Here is a 21,649-nt window from a genome sequence, read left to right as displayed (position 1 = left end):
TGCCCAGTATCTGCACTGCTGGGGTTTGAACTCAAAGCTTGATGTATGCTAGGCAAGCGCTCTGTCAATTGACCCACATGCCCAAACTCTTGGCTTAATGTCTTAAGTTTATTGCAGTTTATAACTATCCAATGAGATGAATAGAAAACCAACTTTAAAAATCAAACATGTACTTTTTCATGAAAACAAATGCTCTCTTTGTTAATTCTTCAAATGTTAATAAAATGTCTACTATCTGTGCTAGTGACTAGATACACCATTGCAATCCAACGTATTCTCAAGTAACTCCCCTGGAGTTAAAATTTAATAATACAGTGTTCACACAGCAAGTACAGGGCCCTGAGTTTAGTAGCCACACCAAGATAGATAGATAGATAGATAGATAGATAGATAGATAGATAGATATATAGATAGATAGATAGAGCTTGAATTTTAGAATTAAGTCTAATATATTTTAAATTCTGAAAGAGAATTTGCATTTTAGTATCAATGAATGGGAAAAACATGATGGATAATTTCCTAAAATAAATATAATTTATAAAATACAGTAGAATTCAGTAATCTGAAAAGAGGGCTATGCCTTGAGGAGTATGGGAACTTAGAAGGGATACCCCTCACCAGGTGTGGTTACTGGCTGGTAAATGAAGGATTTTCAACATCCATTTAGAGCCAGACACCCAGGTGTAGACAGGGATCATATGTTAGACTCACCAAACTTTTTTTTTTTACTTTAATTCTCATTAACAATGTTTTTTTCTAATTTGTTGGTGTTTATCCTGACTCCTCAATGCAAGAGTCTTTGGCACAAACTTCACTTAAATTTTTATCTTTATACTTCCTATGCTCTGATCCTGTGTTGTGAGAAGGGCAGTAATTTGTGTCACCACAGACAGCTGTGGAGACTCTACACTATACAGGTCTAGGAAGTATCACCGAGGTCAGCCAGCACGTATGAATGGTATCTCCACAACTGGGCAGCTACTATGGATTATATTTATTTGTAGAGCTGTTTGGGGATGTTAAGTGAACTAGAACTCTCGTGGTTGGTCTGCCTCTAAGGAACAAAATTATTGCCTAAAAAAAAAAAAAGAAAGAAAGAAAGAAATTAACCCGGGGCCTATTATAAAGTATCCCAAGCCCCTTTTTTATGAGGCAGGTGGATGACTGTCTTCTAGCTCTTGTTTCTTCATTCAAGAGCTTTCAGTAGCTATCCTGTTTTTAACTGCTATGATACTGTTCTAGTGCAATGTCACCTTCGATAGCTTTCAGGATTTTATATTCCAAGAAATAATTTCCCCTCAAAATAAATTAGTGGCAACTAGTTTATTTTTACAAAGAAATAGTAAATTTGAAAATGTTAACATTTGAGAGAGGTGAAATTAATGTATTAATGTTACCTTTAAAGTAAAAGTTAAATATTATTGATGTGACTTTTGGTAATTATGCCTTGTGCTTAAATTTTTGATGCATAACAAAAATATGCATGGCTTCCAGTAATTTCCTCAGAGATCTGTGGTTGTTACTGACCTTTCTTTGTTTATGTTGTATATTATTTAATGTGGGCTTGGTGCATTTCTATGCAAACGCATGCAAATGCTAAAGCAAGGTGTTTGTCCAGTGACCTTCACCAGATATTTAACTTCATGGACATAAACAAAACCATCCAGGATCTAAAAGCATGGACTCGGTGGCCACATGCTCAGTCTCTTTGGCATTTTGATTTGGGGAAATTGTTGAAACATAGCACAGCTACTTTCTCGGAAGATAATGGCTGTTGCTGGGCTGACTCCTAACTGGTCTTCTCCTGTAAAGACACCATATTCTGACCCATCCTAGAGGATCCACTACACTCAGAGCAGAAGACACTGAGCTTGTATGCTCCCAAGAAGACACCATATCCTGACCCATCCTAGAGGATCTGCTGCACTCAGAAAGTTGCTCTGCAACTAATCCCACAACACCTAGAGGAATCTGGACTCCCAGGAGCTCTAACAATGCCAGGATCATAGCTCTGCACCCAATCCCACAACACCAAGAAGAAGCTGGACTCCAAGGAGCTCTTACACCCAGGATCTCAGGATCACAGGATCACAGAGATAGCTGGAATCTGAGGAGTTCTGACACAACCAAGATAACAGGAGAGACAGGCTCCAGTCAGAGACAGTGAGTGCAGGTAGCACTAAAGATAACCAGATGGCAAAGGCAAGCACAAAATCACAAGCAACAGAAACCAGGCTTATTTGGCATCATCAGAACCCAGTTCTTCTACCATAGCAAGTCCTGGATACCCCATCACAATGTAAAAGCAAGATTTAGTTTTAAAATGACTTCTCATAACGATAATAGAGGACTTTAAAAAGGACATAAATCACTCCCTTAAAGAAATACAGGAAAACATGGGTAAACAGGTTGAAGCTCTTAAAGAGGAAACACAAAATTCCCTTAAATAAAATTTTTGCAAATTGAATCCAAGAACACATGAAAAATCATCCATCATGATCAAGTGGGCTTTATCCTAGTAATGCAGGGATGGTTCAATATATGGAAATCCATCAACGTAATCCACTATATAAACAAACTCAAAGGAAAAAAAAACACGTGATCATCACACTAGATGCTGAGAAAGCATTTGACAAAGAATCACAAGAACACACAACCAAACTGGTGATGGAATTAAAGAAAACCATCCAGGATCTAAAAATGAAAGTAGAAACAATAAAGAAATCACAAAGGGAGACTACCCTGGAGATAGAAAACCTAGGAAAGAGATCAGGAGTCATAGATGCAAACATCACCAACAGAATACAAGAGATAGAAAGGAGAATCTCAGGTGCAGAAGATACCATGGAAAACTTTGACACAACAATCAAAGAAAATGGAAAATTCAAAAAGCTCCTAAAGAGGTCAGCTCAGGAACTTTGGAAAATTCCACCAGACCCCTTCCCTCCAGAAAGAGAAAGGTCATAGAACACTTAGGCACCCCTGCCCTCTGGAAGGGAGAGGCTAATTAATATTCCTCAGACCACATGGGTTGGGTACCAACTTTCAGGTGGGGGAGGCCCAGAGCACAAGTACACATTGCACAGGACAGGCTACCCACAGACAAGGGAAGTCCTTGCCACCTCATTTCCTAAAGACCAATCAGTTTAAAAGTCACACTGTTCTGCCAATCATATTGTGCCTAGTTGCTCTTTCTTTAGAAACTGTATACAGGTTCACTGAACGAGCTGCACAAGGTTGTCGCCTCTCTTTTTGGATGCAGGATGACCCAAACATGCTGTAACAATAAAATTCCTCTTGCTTTTGGATCGATCCCTGGCTCCATATTGTTCACTCAGGGGGTCTCTGGTAAGCCAAGGCTCCTCAGCGTCTTACACTCTTAACCCAACACATCCAGGAACTCCAAGACACAATGAGAAGACCAAACCTAAGGATAACAGGTATAGAAAAGAGCAAAGATTCCCAACTTAAAGGGCCAGTAAATATCTTCTACAAAATTATAGAACAAAACTTTCTTAACCTAAAGAAAGAGATGCCCATGAACATACAAGAAGCCTACAGAACTCTAAATAGACTAGACGAGAAAAGAAATTCCTCCTGTCACATAATGATCAAGACCAGATAAACCATCTAAACAGTCCCCAAAAGAAATAGAAGCAGTCATTAAAAGTCTCCCCACCAAAAAAAAAAAAAAAACAAACAAACAAAAACCCTGGGACCAGATGGGTTTAGTGCAGAGTTCTATCAGACATTAAAAGAAGACTTAATACCAATTCTCTTTAACCTATTCCACAAAATAGAAACAAAAGGAACATTACACAATTTGTTCTATGAAGCCACAATTATGCTCATACCTAAACCACACAAAGACCCAACAAAAGAAAGAGAACTTCAGACCAATCTCCCTTATGAATATTGATGCAAAAATACTAAATAAAATTTTTGCAAATTGAATCCAAGAACACATGAAAAATCATCCATCATGATCAAGGAGGCTTTATCCTAGTAATGCAGGGATGGTTCAATATATGGAAATCCATCAATGTAATCCACTATATAAACAAACTCAAAGGAAAAAAACACGTGATCATCACACTAGATGCTGAGAAAGCATTTGACAAAATTCAACACCCCTTCATAGTAAAAATCCTGGAAAGTTTAGGAATTCAAGGCACATAACCAAACACAGTAAAAGCAATATACAGCAAACCAGTAGCCAACATCAAACTAAATGGAGAGAAACTTGAAGCAATCCCACTAAAATCAGGGACTAGATAAGGCTGCCCACTTTCTCCCTACCTATTCAATATAGTACTGGAAATCCTAGCCAGACCAATTAAACAACAAAAGGAGGTCAAAGTGATACAAATATAAAAGGAAGAAGTCAAAATATCACTATTTGCAGCTGACATGATAGTATACTTAAGTGACCCCAAAAATTCCACCAGAGAACTCCTAAACCTGATAAACAACTTCAGCAAAGTGACTGGATATAAAATCAACTCAAACAAATCAGTAGCCTTCCTCTATTCAAAGGATAAACAGCCTGAGAAAGAAATTAGGGAAATGACACCTTTCACAATAGTCACAAATAATATAAAATAACTTGGTGTGAATCTAACTAAGCAAGTGAAAGATCTGTATGACAAGAACTTCAAGTCTCTGAAAAAAGAAATTGAAGAAGATCTCAGGAGATGGAAAGATCTCCCATGCTCATGGGTTGGCAGGATTAACATAGTAAAAATAGCCATCTTGCTGAAAGCAATCTACAGATTCAATGCAATCCCCATCAAAATTCCAACTCAGATCTTCACAGAGTTAGAAAGAGCAATTTTCAAATTCATTTGGAATAACAAAAAACCCAGGATAGCAAGAACTAATCTCAACAATAAAAAAAAAAAAAAAATTCTGGGGGAATCACCATCCCTGACCTCAAGCTGTACTACAGAGCAATAGTGATAAAAAACTGCATGGTATTGGTACAGAGACAGGCAGGAAGATCAATGGAATTGAAGAGCCAGAAATAAACCCACACACCTATGGTCACTTGATCTTTGACAAAGGAGCTAAAACCATTCAGTGGAAAAACGACAGCATTTTCAACAAATGGTGCTGTTTAAACTGGAGGTCAGCATGTAGAAGAATGCAGATCAATCCATTCTTATCTCCTTGTACAAAGCTCAAGTCCAAGTGGATCAAAAACCTCCACATAAAACCAGACACACTGAAACTAATAGAAGAGAAATTGGGGAAGAGCCTCAAACACATAGGCATAGGAAAAAAGTTCCTGAACAGGACACCAATAGCTTATGCTCTAAGATCAAGAATTGACAAATAGGACCTTATAAAATTGCAAAGCTTCTGTAAGACAAAGAACACTGTATAAGGACAAAATGGCATCCAACAAATTGGGAAAAGTTCTTTACCAATCTTATATCAGATAGAGGGCTAATATCCAATATATACAAAGAACTCAAGAAATTAGACTCCAGACAATCAAATAATCCTACTAAAATTGGGGTTTTAGAGCTAAACAAAAAATTCTTAACTGAGGAAACTTGAATGGACAAGAAGCACCTAAAGAAATGTTCAGCATCCTTAGTCATCAGGGAAATGCAAATCAAAACAACCCTAAGATTCCACCTCACACCAGTCAGAATGGCTAAGATTAAAAACTCAGATGACAGCAGATACTGGCAAGATGTGGAGAAAGAGAAACACTCCTCCATTGTTGGTGGGATTGTAAGCTAGTACAACCACTCTGAAAATCAGTCTGGTGGTCCCTCAGAAAATTGGACATAGTCCTATCTGAGATCCCAGCTATACCACTCCAGGGCATATACCCAAAAGATGCTCCAACATATAACAAGGACATATGCTCCACTATGTTCATAGCAGCCTTATTTATAATAGCCAGAAGCTGGAAAGAACCCAGATGTCCTTTAACAGAGGAATGGATACAGAAAATGTGGTACATTTACACAATGGAGTACTACTCAGCTATTAAAAACAATGAATTCATGAAATTCTTAGGCAAATGGATGGAACTAGAAAATATCATCCTGAGTGAGGTAACCCAATCACACACACACACACACACACACACACACACACACACAAAACCCACATAGTATGCACTCACTGATAAGTGGATATTAGCCCAAACTTGTGCAATACTCAAGATACAATTCACAGACCACATGAAGCTCAAAAAGAAGAAAGACCAAAGTATGGGTGCTTCTGTCCTTCTTAGAAGGAGTAACAAAATACTCACTGGAGCAAATATGGAGACAAAGTGTGGAGCAGAGACTGAAGGAGAGGCCGTTCAGAGATTGCCTCACCTGAGGATCCATCTCATGTGTAGTCACCAAATGCAGACACTGTTGTGGATGCCAGGAAGTGCATGATGACAAGAGCCTGATATACCTGTCTCCTGAGAGGCTCTGCCAGAGTCTGACATAAACAGAGGCAGATGACCGCAGCTAACCATTGAACTGATTATGAGGTTACCAATGGAGGAGTTAGAGAAAAGACTGAAAGAGCTGAAGGGGCTTGTGGCCCCATGGTGAAAGAGGCAATACCAACCAACCAGAGCTCCCAGGGTCTAAACCACAAGGCTGGGAACACACATGGAAGGAATAAAGCTGTATATGTAGGGGAGGGTGGCCTTGTTGGGCATCAGTGGGAGAAAATGTCTGTGCTCCCATGAAGGCTGGATGTCCCAGTGTGGGGATATTTGAGGGCAGGGAGCTGGGGGTGGGTGGGGGCACACCCTCATAGAAGTAGGAGGAGGCAGATGGGATAGGGAGGTTGGGGCGGGGGGAAGGGGATAACATCTGAAATGTAAAATAAATAAAATATCCAACTTTAAAAGAGAGAAGATAATGCAGTAAAAAATCTAGAAAATAATAGGAAAATGTCAAATACATTAACAAACATTAAATGTATAGTTTAGGTTAAAGCCAGGAAGTGTTGCCAATACTTCTCAATATGTGCAACGATTCTAATCATGGCTATTTCTATTTCAGGAATGTTGCGGCTAGGCATCTGTAATTGGAGAACAGGTAACCCCTAAGCTTCAGCCCTGGGCCTTTGTCTCTTCCCATCTGAGGACAAGTCTGTTATCAGTACATGGTTTCTAAATTGTCCCATCCATACTCACCCCACAGAAAGAAAACCGACATGGACAAATACGAGTCTGAGAGGTTTCATGTTATTATTTTGTTTTGTAAGGGCTAGATGTGTACAAAGAATAATACTTCTACCTCCACGTATTGACAGAGCTACCTGCCCTCCACTAATCACAAAGATGGTGAGTAGATAGGAAAAGAAATATCAGGTTGCACTGAGTATCTAGCAGTCTCTAGAAATAAGAGATTTAAATTTTTTTTTGCTGCTGTCACATACAGAAATTCAGTTTCTTTCTCTTTCCCTCCCCTTTCCTGTCCTGTCTCCTTCCTCTTTTCAAATAAATGAGACTGAATCTGCTTTTGTCCTAAGATTAGCACTCCATGACTTTAAGGCTTGGAGTTTGATCGCTGCTTTAAGTTGTAGTGGAGACTGGAAGGATTCAAGAATGTAATTGGTAGTTTTGAACTTATTTGGTTAATAATTGCATAAATGAGACAAGCATCTAATTAAATCTATTATAGTTTTCATTAGATGGTAATGTCCTCATAATTGCAAACAGAATTTAGTAAGAAATGAAAACATACCCTTTTCATCTGTAAGTCATGCACCTAATTTACATCTACATGTTCAGATGTATTTATGCACACACAAACACTTTTATGCAGATCCCCATGATCCAGCAGCAGTGCCCCTGAAGAGACATTATAGAAATTTCAGACCTGAGTTTCTAGAAAAGTATGCTAGCATGGATAAATAATCATATTTTTTATACATAAAACAGTTACTATGTAGATGAGATTTTTACATATGTGTGGGTATGTTCACTAGCTTGATTATAGTTAACACTTCACAATGCATACGAATACAAAAGCATCACATTGTATTTGTCGATTGATTAAATTCTATTTGCCTCAATATGCAGAAATAAAAACAAAGCTTCCAACATTATACTGAAGACAGCATGAGACAAGGATACTACCAAGAGTAAAAGCACTGAGTGGAGCATAAAGAGAGATACTACAGCCTCCACTTTAAGCATATGAAAGCTGGGGTATAGCTCAGTGGTTGACTGATTGCTTGAAATATATCCCAAGTGTGAGGTTAATACTGTTGACCTGACAGGATCTGTGATTATGGAGGAGACAGATTTCTGAACATGTTGGAGAGGGAGTTTGTAGATTAGATTAATTTATGTCGGTAGACCCACCTTAAATGTAGCTGACACAGTTCTCAATGATCCTAGGCTGAATAGAAAGAAAGAGATCTAAGCAATGGCATTCATCACTATCTGCTTCCTAACTGTAGATACAACATGACCAGCCACCTCAAGGTCCTGCCACCATAGTTCCCTGCCTTAATGCACTGTATTCTCAATCTGTGAGCCAAAAGGAGCCCATCCTTCTTTAGGGTGACGTTGTCACAGCACTGAGAAAAGTAACATGCCCAGCATCACAGAATGAAGGGAGGGAGAGGGAGGGGGAAAGAGGGAGAAGGGAGGAGGAGGGAAGGGTGAGGGGAGAGAAGAAGAGGGTGAAAGAGAGGGAGGAAGGGAGAGAGAGAGAGAGCAAGGGAAAAAGAGAGAGAGAGACACACAGAGAGAGAGAGAGAGAGAGAGAGAGAGAGAGAGAGAGAGAGAGAGAGAGAGAGAGAGAGAGAGAGAGAAACAATTCAGGCAATACTGCTAAATCTAGACACCAGACCCCAGCAGAAATTTTAGGTCCATATGAATCCAAGGGCTAAGTTGTTTGGCTTGGCTGCTCTGCATGTTTGGTATTAATTGGTAGTTCTTGGATTAGCATCTTGTGCCTTTGCTGTCTGGTGTCAGATGGTTAAGCATCCTAAATAAATAGAAAACTCATTACTATCATAATCCTCAGTTAATTCAGAGGTTTTAATAAATTTTCAGTCAACTCACTTTTCTTAGAATTTTCTCAACACTAAACACATTCGAGAAACAAGATTTTAAAGCCTCTTCATTAATTTATTGTCCCACTGAATCCAATGGATAGCACAAAAATTATAGATAGATAGATAGATAGATAGATAGATAGATAGATAGATAGATGATAGATAGATAGATAGATAGATAGATAGATAGATTATGATCTCTTGTGCCTCCTCTTTTCATGCCTCCTTCAGTAAAATGTTGGAAGCTATGGTGTTTTTCCTGCATGTTGAGACTGACAAATAAGTATGTAAATTTAAGGAATGCAATGCGATGTTTTTATATTCAGATGCATTGTGCCCTATTTACAACAATCAAGATTAACAGGATGATTGTGTGTGTGTGTGTGTGTGTGTGTGTGTGTGTGTGTGTGTGTGTTTTATACATTATATAAAACCTTTAAAGTCATGGAGAAGGAGAAGCAAGAAGTCCCTCAGGAAGATGCTGCTGCAGTACTGCTTCCTGGGGTGAGACTTCCTTGACACTGAAAACCATCTACCAGAGAAGTTCCCAATGCTCTACTAATGGATGGAAACAAGGAAACCATTGGGAACCCGCAGGCTTTCTGGCTGTGACACTTTTGGTCCTCGAGTCAAAGTGAAAGCTACAGATAGTGAAATGTTTGCTGTCAAGAAGAAACAGAGGTTTTATGATTCTGGGAAAATTCTAGGTAATGAGGGCAATCTTAGGTGATTGATTTTACTCAGGAAAGCAGAAGCTTGTAACCTCCCAAGGAGCTAGTGATCCCATTCTGTGGAGTTTGAACCTATCTAAATGGAAACAGGCTGTCTCATCAAATCAGCATAAATTCAACATACAATGGCTTTTTTGATGTGGATTTACTATCCTGTAGGGCCCTCTAGGGACTGAACTGCAATCATAGAAACTCATTTCAATCAGACCCTAGAACCTGAGGTGAAACCCAAATGTTCAGACCAGGCAGGCTCCAGCTCACTCTTACCATCAACAGTTCCTCAATGTGTTCTTTGACTTCATCCTCTGGGTGCAAGGCTAATATCTGTGGGATAAATGAAAGAGGAACCATCATATTTTCTTAAAGGATTATTACTCTTTTAGCCAAGAGCAGCTATCATGGGACAGAAGTCTTGCAATCACAACCATCTCATGACAGCTCGTACAGTGGTGAGATCAGCTTTGGTCCTCCGCTGAAATGAAGGATTAGTGGAATTGCAGGCACTGAAATGGCAATTTGATGTGAGCTTCTATTTTCTGCAGTTTGACAGAGCTGGGAATGGTTGGCACTGTTTGACCCCAGAGACGCCCAGTAGAATGCTTAATACAGCCGCATGGAACAGCATTCTCTCTAATAGACAGCTCTCCCCTATTACATGCAGAATGCTACAAATGAATTATAAACGCTGAAAAACTAAGAGGTTATCGATCACAAACCTAGGTCGACGATGAATGGAGCTGACTAGTGGCCAGAACTGGTAGTAAAATTCCCCTGCACCTGATCGTTCAACGCTTTCTAAGAATATTTTAGATTGCTGATAGGTCAGCATTCCACTTTGTTGCATGGGAAAATGAAATTTTCAACTTAAGTAGGAACAGTATTTCACCCTAAAAATATGCAATAGAGAAGGTTCCCGACTCAGCACTAGCCTAAGCCTCCAGTACTCATGAATTTCAACCCACATAAGTGCTAGGGAAGATATTTCTAAGCATTCTTGTCTTTATCTTGTTTATAATTAACAGACTATTTATGGTTAAATAATCCAGGGGAACTGAAAAATGTTGATCTATTCATAATTTCATTTATGTGGTATGAGTGACTGGGAAAAACTTTTTTTTTTTTTTGTATTTCTTTTTGGATAAGCTTGGTCACATTCAGGGAGGTGTGGCCACAAAGGACTGTTCCTTTTTAAACTGAAGTAACACTCGATGATGAAAAGAATGTTCTCCTCTCTCTGCCTCTTTCTGTTTCTGTCTCTATTTCTCTCTGTCTCTCTCTGCATCTGTCTCTGTCTCTCTGTCCCTCATTGCCTTCCTACCTTCTTCCCTGTCCCCCTCCCTCCTTGCCTCCCTCTCTTCCTTTCTCCCTTTCTTGGGCATGTACATACTATGGTGCACATGTAGAGGCAATTTCAGAAGCTGCTTCCCACCTTCCAGCTTGTCCTAAGACAGACTCTCATTCTTTCTGCTGTCTCCCAGATCATTCCCTTAGGAATACTGGAATTACAGATGTGTGGCACCACATCTAGCTTTTGGTGTGAGTTCCAAGAACCCAAATTCAGATTGTTTGGGTTGTGTATTAAGCACTTATCCACTAAGCCATTTCCCCAACCTTGCTCCCCTCCCTCAGGCTACACATCAATCCTCTAATGCTTCCAGCATCCTGAGATATGGTAGCTCAAAGGAAATCTCTCTATATATACCCATAGATACACACTCACGTTTGGGTACCTATAAACAACAACCTGATTGTAATGAACTCTTCATTACTAAACAGGTGCCAGCCAAAATGAGCATTTGACCTTATACTGTAAAAAATCACATTTATATTTATGACTCCTGCGCCTATAAGATTTTTTTCTCATGAGGTCTTCAGCAGTAGTTTGAACAGAAGTAATTCCAATAAGTAACTTTTATATTTTCATTGAAAAGTGGAAATATAAATACATGCCCCAACAATAATCATTCAATATTACGCAAAGGGATTATTAATTAGAGATTTATCTGGTGTTATCCAAATTAATTATTTATTGTCTATGTCATGTGTTCAATAGCTGGTACTATTTATCAGGCACCTCCCATAGTCAATATCAGTTAAACTTGTAAGTTGAGCCCTTACATTGCACATGGCAAACTTTGTAGGACATTAAAAATCATATTCAGTATGGATCCTGTTGATGGTAGACAAGCCGGGGAATGTGGCATAGAGAAAGCCTGCACTTGTACAGCTGAGTGGCCTAGATCAACTCCATGCTGTTGTCAGGAAATCAAAGGAATAAGTCTGTAGACCGCTGTGGAGACAGCATGGTGTCACATTCAAAAGGGGTTGAGGGCAATGGCAGTAGCAGAGAAAATTAATCCTCATCTTCGCATCACAGGGCATTGTGAATTATGGAAACATTTATTACTGAAAAAACAACCTCTGATTATTTTTTTAATGCTGCAAGACTTGTTGCATTTCCAAGTATGTGGCCACTTGGCATATACCCAAAGATAAATCAGACATGGCTCCTGTGCTCGAGAACATGACAAACCAGGAAGTCAGGAGAGATGTAGAATGAAGAATTCTAATAAATGTGAAAGGGAAACCTGGTATGTGAAACGTGTGGAGGCATGTGTCACAGCCCTCCTTATGTCTCTGTCCCCTGTGTCCCACTGCGCACCCACAGAGTATCATTTGGAAGGAGCTCAGGATACCCTATAGAGATTTCACCCAGGCCCCGCCCATCCTAGTCTGCGGCTGGCCAATGAGGCTAGAGTATCAGAAAGCAGCCATTTCTGCTCGCAGAAGACTTTATCTAAGAGTCCAAGACTCTAAAATGCTCTGGGCATCCCCATGATCCCGCTGAGACTTCCCTGAAGTTTGAGGGCAGCTTACTCTGTTCCCCTCTGTTCTCCTTTCTCCTGTTACAGATACCATTCTCTGAGCGTAGTCTGAAGGCTTTACCTCCTCACTCTGATTTCAAATTCCCCTTTGTTCTCATAGCTAAACCTTCTAAATCTCTTGCATACCTAACCCAATCATGATATCTCTCCTAGACCACTGGAGCCAATATTTGACCATACAGCAGCTTGGAGATTCAGAAGAATGATCAGCCTACTTATTTATATGTCACATAGAAGGGAACATCTGAGCTATGTATAACATCCTAGAAACAAGTAAAGTTAAAACGAAGCCATCAGCACACTTGTAACCAAGTCTGAAGTTGTAACCAATGCCATTCTTCGAGGCTGCTCGGGGATGCTCCATTCACTCCAATACCAATTAGAATAAAGTTCATAATTGGGATTCTGGGGTCCTCTTTCTCACTGTAAACCAGCAGTTCGTTTTGAGCCCTTTCTTCTCTCCCCCTCCCCATGGTCTGCAGAGGAGAAAACTGAAAAGCTGTAAAATTGCATAAATCACCGAGGGCAGCCCAATGACAGAATGAAAAGATAAAAAAACAAAAGATGTTCTCCTAATGATGTCAGCCTTGAGATATTCCACTGCCAGAGGATTTATGGCATTAAGAAGACAGCCATTAGTGTCTAGCATCTCTTTTTCTGTATTAATTTACCACAAACATTTACTTCTTTAAAATCCATCAGTAGCTTTTACTTCCCAGAGAAGACAAGGGGAACATAAAAGTTCAAAAGTTTTCCCACCCCCAAAAACGAAGGGGGTGATGGAGGCTTTGGATAAATAAAAATCTGGAAACATTTGTGCTAAATCCTATTACTGTGCGTATTAGCATATGAAGAGCCAAAGTAAAAATACTCGTTCACATTCATTTATTTCACATTTACAATACAGTTCACTTAATAAATAGCTCACAGAACCAGCTTTATTTGAGAAAATCTGATCCACAGAAGAAAAATTTTTTACTATTTTCCTTGTATTAACAAAGTATTGAAAAGTTAAAAATCTATTTCCTGGAGGAATTGGAGGAAGGATTTAGGGCCCCAAAGGGGATAGGAACCCCACAGAAAGACCAACAGAGTTAACTAACATGGTCCCTTGTGGGCTCTCAGAGACTGAACAACCAGCCAAAGAGTATACATAGGCTGAACTGAGGACCCTGGCACATATATAGCAGATGTACAGTTCATTCTTTGTGTGGGTTCCCCAACAACTGAAGTGGGGTCTCTCACTAAAACTGTTGCCTCTCAGTGGAATTTGGTCCTCTAGCTGGGCTGGCTTGTTTTGCTTCAGTGGAAGAGGATGTGTCTAAACCTTCAGAAACTTGATGTGCCACTGTGGGGGGGATACCCAGAGGGGCATCCTCTCAGGGGAGATGGAAGAGTGGGGGAAGGAATTATACATATAAATAAATCAATGGGAAAAATACATGTCCTAGCATCCTATAACTCCACACCATTTAAAGTTTGAAGACTTGCCTTTTAGACATGCCTTTATACATGCAAACATGTAAAATGGTGTGTAAATATCACAAAATTATTCAGTCTTGACATCTCATTAGTGTCCCTTTTGTCTTTACTTCATTCTTCCTCCTTTCCCCCCTTCTCTTTCCTTTTTCCTTCCTTCTCCAGTATTGTCATTGCTACCATGGTTTTCCCTTGTCACTTGGGTTCCAAGTGTAACAAACAGTTGTGTGCCCCTCTGGTTTGTGCTTCAGACTCTATGATGACCCTTGGCCAGGGAAGTCTAAGCTCTGCATGCAGATCTATCTACCAATCCTACATGTTCTAGAAAGGACTGTCTTTGGGTCTGGCCCTTCACTGGCTACTGGGAGATGAACTCTGAACTGTTGGAATATTCTGACTGAAGTTAGTTCTTTTGCATACTGGGTTCTTGAGTCACATCGTAGTGGTTTAGTGAGATAATTGCACTAGTAGCAGGGTTTCTAGGGAAGCCTGCTTTTATTCTGCATGGTTGGGGACCTTCTCTTAATCACTAAGTGTATTCTTTACAGACAGACTCTCAATAAAAGGCCTGGTGCTCACAGACTCAGGTGCACTTCCCTGGCTGGTAACACCTCAGAGCAGCGTTTCACATCATTTCTGAGAGAATTAAGTGCATCCGTGTGACTCCACTTGGCGAGAACATCTGCAGTTTGCACCTGGTTTCTCATGGACTCTGCCCCACGGGCCTTCTGTCTTTCTGATTTAATACAAACCCTGTCCTTGCAATAAATGACAGCTCTGAGGACAATAACTTTTCTGAGTGTGGCCTTGAGCATCCTGTATGCAGGCTCCACAGTTCCCATCTTTCAGTGGGTGCTGTTTTCACCGTTGTCATCGATTCTGCTCCGTAGCCCCCATCCTCCCATTGCTTTCTCTACAGATCCAGCTTTTATTTTGATTTTTTTTCTCCTGTGAAGTATCTGGAGTGGGTTTCCTTCCTCCAGATTAAGGAGGAGCATTCTCTGTTTATTCAATTTTATCAGACTGCAATCAGAGAATGCTTTCTTAAAATTTTTTATTTTTAAAAAAATGTGCTGATTTTCTTTGTTTGTGGACAAATGCTTTCATAATCTAATACTATATCCCCTTTATCATTATATGAAACCACTATAGCAATGTGTACATACCTCAGACAGTGACTCTGCTGCTTCCCACAAGACAGCAGAGACAAAATAAATTCAGAATTGTTTTGACTTGATTTCCTTTTACATTTATACATTTCTTGTGCGTGCGTGTGTGTGTGTGTGTGTGCATGTGTGTGTGAGTGTGTGTGAGTGTGTGTGTATGTACACTCATGTTTTGCCCACATATATGGATATACATCACATGTATTCCCAATGCCCATGAAGGATCAGGTCCTGTGGAACTGGAGTTACAGACAGCTGTGCACTGCATATAGAGGCTGGGAATGGAACTCAGATGCTCTGCAAGAACAAGTGCTCTGGCCACTGAGGCATCGTGCCAGCCCCACCCAGGTTTGGGTTTTCTGCTGACATTTCCCTCATGGTGTGTAGAAGAAGGCAACTCTGTACAGTTCATACATAGCTCAGGTTTTTGCGAGGCAAGTTGAGTCATTTATAAAGTTAGGGGAAACAAGTGGGTGGTGAGAGGTGGAGGGGGGCACTTGAACAACTCTGTAAAACAAAAGAGTAAAGGAGGTGTGGTAGACTCATTGTCACAAGGCCAGGCGGTCACAGCCTGAGTAGGTCATTTGTCACACGGAGGATGAGTTCATTTACAGCTGACATGGAGAAGATCAGCTTTCTGTAACAAATATTTTCAACTGCTATAGTTAGGCTGCTATATTATAAGCCTGGTTGTCAAATACATATTTCTCAGGAAGTCTTGTTTTGGTTTTCGTTTTCCTTATAATTACTTCATTTAGGAACAGCTAATTTAGCTCGAAGTTTAACCTTGAAGACTGTGGATGCTTCCAGCAAGTATTCAAATGTTGTTTGTTTGCTCGATATTTAACAAGCTCTAGGGTCACCAGGGCGTCGACCTTCTTTGCCTTTCTCTTCCTTATTTTTGTAGGAAGAACAGCATCTGTGCAGAGGGTCACAGGGCTCTAAGATTCATTTCCTCCCAGGGTTTACTATCAAGTAATAAGTAAGATTTCTGTAAAATAAATGAACTAAATTTCAGACTTCTGGCCTTTGGTGTCTATCATTCTTTATTTAAATTCAATAACATTTAAATTTCAAGGTCCATTACTAGTTTAGTGCTGCTTGTAGTTACAACCCCTAACAAAAGTTATTTAAAGGAAAGATCTGTTTTGACTGAGGGTTTCAGCCTGTCATAGCAAGAGACATGGTTGAGCCTCTTAGCACATTAGACAAAAGCCTGGCAGAGACTGTTCATATGGACAGAGATGGGTGACCACCATAGAAAGCGGGAAGTCCTATGCCTGGGAACTCTTTTCCCCAGCTGGGTCCCCACTCTTCTACAGTCCTGCCATAGATGAGGGACAAACATCCAAAGCATGAGAATCCGTGTGTCTTAGTGTTACTATTGCTGTGATGAAACATCATGACCAAAAGCAGCTTGCAGAGGAAAGGTGTTTATATCGTTCACAGTTCCATATAACAGCTCTTCATTCAAAAACTTGACGGCAGGAATCTGGAGCCCAGAGCTGATGCAGAGGCCGTGGAGTGGGGCTGTTTACTGGTTTGTTTTTCATGACTTGCTCAGCCTGACTTCTTATAGAACCAGGACCACCAGCCCAGGGATGGTACGGCCCACAATGGGCTGCACCCTCCCCCATCAAGCTCTAATTAAGAAAAGGTCCTATAGCTTTTCTTGCTGTATTTCCTAAAGCTTTGACCCTTTACAATTCCTCATGTTATAGTGACCCTAACTATAAAATTATTTTTGTTGCTACTTCATAACTGTAATTTTGCTACTTTTATAAATTGTAATGCGAATATCTGTGTTTTCCAGTGGTTTTAGGTGATCTCTGCGACCCACAAGTTGTGAAACACTGCCCTACAGGGTTGTGTACAGCCTGATCTTACAGAGGCATTTTCTCTTTTTAAAAAAAGATTTATTTATTTATTTATTTAATGCATATGAGTATACCATCATTGCTCTCTTCAGACACATCAGAAGAGGGCACCAGACCCCTTTACAGATGGTTGTGAGCCACCATGTGGTTGCTGGGAATTGAACTCAGGACCTGTGGAAGAACAGTCGGTACTCTTAACTGCTGAGCCATCTCTCCAGCCTGAGGCATTTTCTTAACTGAGGTTTTCTTTACTCAGACTTTAGCTTGTGTCAAATTGACAGAAAACTATACAGAACACCTTATGTGGGACTTTCAGTTTCAAATCATAACAGCCACTAACCTGTTTTCTCTTTGCAGTTCTTTAGTGTCTGATACTCATTTAAGATATTTGCTGTTTGTTTTAAAGTGTTTAAAGTGTGCGTGCATGCGTGTGTGTGTGTGTGTGTGTGTGTGTGTGTGTGTGTGTGTTTCTGGAATAAGGCTCATTAATTATTTCTAGACTACCACACATATCTAGAAGTTTAGTTAGTTTTGTTGGTTGGTACATGAATACAGTTGGATGGACGTAGTCTTTCATCGTACATTAGACTACTTAATGCCAGTGTGATTTGTCTGTAAATTAAATTTTCTGTTGAGTATAATTTAGTGAATAAAAGCCCTCACCCTGTAAGTCTGACAATATGAGAAACCAACTTCCAAATGTTATCTTCTGATCTCATGTGCACACTAATTTTCATTATGGATACACAAGCGAGCATGTGTGTGTGTGTGTGTGTGTGTGTGTGTGTGTGTGTGTGTGTTAGAGGCTCAGTTGTTGAATCATAGACTGGTTGATATAGCAAGCAAAACAATGAACTCCTATAAATGTTCTCATTTTTATAAAGGTAAATATGTTATGTGATAAAACACAAGAGGCAGTAAGGTAGTGAGTGGAATTAAAGCTGTGATCACATGATTCTGAGATGGGAAGATTATCCTGGACTGGGTGGATCTGATAACCACATGGATTCTCAAAAGTGAATATAGAAGCCCAGAAATTGAGAGACATACTAATATATGTACATACATACATACATACACACACACACACACACACATATATATATAATTTTTATTTATATGTATATGTGTGTATCTCTGTGTGCATACGCACATGTATGTGAGTGCCTGCACAGACCATAAGAAGTAATTTTATCCCTTGGACCTGGAGTTACAGGCAATTGTGAACTCTGCCTATGTGGTACTGGGAACAGAACTTGGGTCCTCTGTAAAAACAGCACATTGTCGTAATCACTGGGACACCTCCAGTCCTCCCATAAATATTTAAAGATGTTATTAAGCCAGCTTTAAAGATGGAGAGGAGGACCCAAAGAATGAAGACAGCCTCTACAATCTGGAATAATTAAGAAATTGAGCTTTTACCCATAAGCAACTTATACATTAGGAAACTAATTTTTAGCCACTGAGACCCAGTTTGTGCATCTGAACACCAGGACTAAAAAAGACAGAGGGTGATTTGATCCATTAAATTGATGAACATTTGCAATGACAGTAATAGGAAATTAGTGTAGTTGATAAAATAAAAGAATCATGCCTGTGCCTCATCCTTGACTTGGTCTGAGACTTTGTACATATTCCCTACATCTGCAGTGACTGTAGACTTCACACTGTGGATAAAGAGATGGAAACTTAAGTCAAAATAAGGAGACAATGGCTGAAGAGGTGTCTGTCTCTAAGGTGCTTAATGTGCAAGTATGAGGACCTGCATTCAGTCCCCAGATTCACATAAAAAAAATCTGGTCATGGTAATGCATGCTTCTAATTCCAGGGAGGGTAGAAACAAAGGTCCCTGAGGCTCACTGGTCAACTAGCCTAATTAGTGAGCCCTGAGGTCCAGTGAGAGACTCTATCTCAAATAGAATAGCATCTGAAATTGACCCCTAACCTACACATGGGCACACATATATACACACAAACACACACTCACACACATATACACAATAACATGCACATATACATGTACACATATAAACACATACATGAACTATACACATATACAAATGCACATGCATACACCATAAACATGCACATAAAAACAATATGCACACACATACACACACTCATATCCACACACATATACACACATACACATATAAACATACATATACACATACAATATGCTTACACATACAAACCCTACACACACATGTATACACATACATGTACACATGCATATACACATACACACATACATATACACACACCAATATACACACACACAAACATACACCCATATTCATGTACACACACATGTATGCACACATGTTCAAGATGACAAAAGTTAAAAAAAAGAAGAGTCCAGCATGAAAACACTCAGATGACTTTTTGGCAATTTTTAAAAGCAAGAGTCTCACTACACAGTCCAGGATGACTTGGGACTGACTATGTAGTCCAGGAAGGCCTCAATCAGTGTGCTATTCTCCATATTGCTAGAGTGACTGGCAGGTGTTATCAGATCTGGCTTCCCTTTTCCTTCTCAACATTTTCTCCTGCTCATTCCTAGCAAATTCATTCCGTGTGAGCACAGAGACCATTCATCTGGTGTAACTAGGCTATTCTTTAGTAGTATCTGTTAGAACTCTAGTGTTCAGTTTGGTTATAAACTTAGAGGTAGCAGGCAAAATAAGAGAAAAGAAAAAAAAGGTTCTGAGAGGCAAACAAGACTGGTAAAATGACCCAGCAGGTTAAGACACTTGCCACCAAACTGAGAACCTGAACACATCCTTAAGACCCATGGAGGGAAGGAGAGGATTAACCCGGGATTGTTCTCTGACCTCCACTGTACAGTGACATTCACTCCCCCAACCCAAATAAGTAAGTACAATGTAATTAAGAAAAGACAGAGAAAGCCCAGTTCCGGTATTGATTTTGTTGTCTGAGAGATAACACTGGAAGTTAGTGTTGGAGAGAGTTTGACATTTCCTGACCTGCGTGGGTTAAGACGGTCTTGGGCAGAATTGAGTGTGAATAAGTAACATAACCCAGAGTGAAACCAAGATTGGGATACGGAGACAAACTAACTGCACAGGGTAGAGCCACACTTAAGACGTCCAGCATGGAAATAGAAAGCAACAAATCAAAGTAGTTTGGTGTACCATGTAGAATTCAGAATTTGATTGTTAATTAGAAGCCTTGCTTTATTTAGCAATAATTACTGCTGACTCAAAAGTGCACATTGGCAGCAAAACTTTTTAATGAAGCATGTTTCAAAGACACTTCTTTAAAATAAATGTATTGCCACAGGCAGAAATAGGTAGCAATCTTAGGATTGTGTCTTAGGTTACCAGACTGAAAGGGAAAAGCATTTAAGGAATGAAGTAAAATATCCTGAGTTCAGGAGAGAACACACTATTGTGTAAGGGAAAGGTACTAAGTACATGGACCATGAAAGAAACCCCCAGATATAGGCTGAGTCTGTGGAGAGGAGGCAACCCTGGCTCTGAGAAGGGTCAAGGGTTGCTTAGACCAGACACTCTTAAGATTTTCCACAGAACACCCTACATCACCCAAGAAACTGTGTGTGACCCCAGATGTATCTAACATAAAATACAAACCAAGACTTACCAATAGTAACTCATGGTAATTTATTTAAAAATAACTCCTTGATACACATATAGTTCACCATTTATTAAAGACAAAGCTACATTTGAATAATCATGAGATGTTATAAAGATCTGGGTTGAATATTTAATAAACAGATTATTTTTAACATTTTCTAAAGCCATTTAACATGGCTTTAGAGTCATCAATACTGAGAATGCTATTTCATATATGTACATGACACATAAGTCTTTTTTGCATATATATATATATATATACATATATATATATATATATTTGCAAAATATGTTTTCTTATATATACCTCACAAAATGGGATAATGTATGCCCAGAGCCATTTTAGAAAAATTTGAAATGTCAAACAAATCCCAAGTCAACTTGGTTTGATTTTTTTTTAATGAAAGTAAAAACTGGTCATTCGAATAGCAAAATTTAAATCCAAACATTTGAACACAACACAAGCTAATCTGATACTTGAATGTTGAGAATGGCAATTGGGAACTATTGGTAGTTTTTGATACCTACAATTAAGCCATAATTAAACCATCATTTCTATCAGAGCAGAAAACTTTGTAAGTACCATAAAAGACACAGTTATGTGAAGCCAACAAGATGACCCAGCAAGTGATGGCGCTTGCCTCCAAAACGGACTGCACTTTGATCCCTGAAACTAGCTCCTGCAAGTTGTTTGTGACCCTCAGACCTTCTGCAGCACTCACAACCATGTGCACACATAAACATGTACATACACTCACATTCTCACATATATACACTCATACATAAACACACACACACATATACACACTCACACATATATACTCACAAAATACAATCTCACATAGACACATTCAC

This window comes from Arvicanthis niloticus, chromosome 8, assembly GCF_011762505.2.
Source record: "Arvicanthis niloticus isolate mArvNil1 chromosome 8, mArvNil1.pat.X, whole genome shotgun sequence".
In the NCBI taxonomy this organism is placed as follows: Eukaryota; Metazoa; Chordata; class Mammalia; order Rodentia; family Muridae; genus Arvicanthis; species Arvicanthis niloticus.
The sequence above is the reverse complement of the archived record's forward strand: the minus strand, read 5'-3'. Positions refer to the sequence as shown.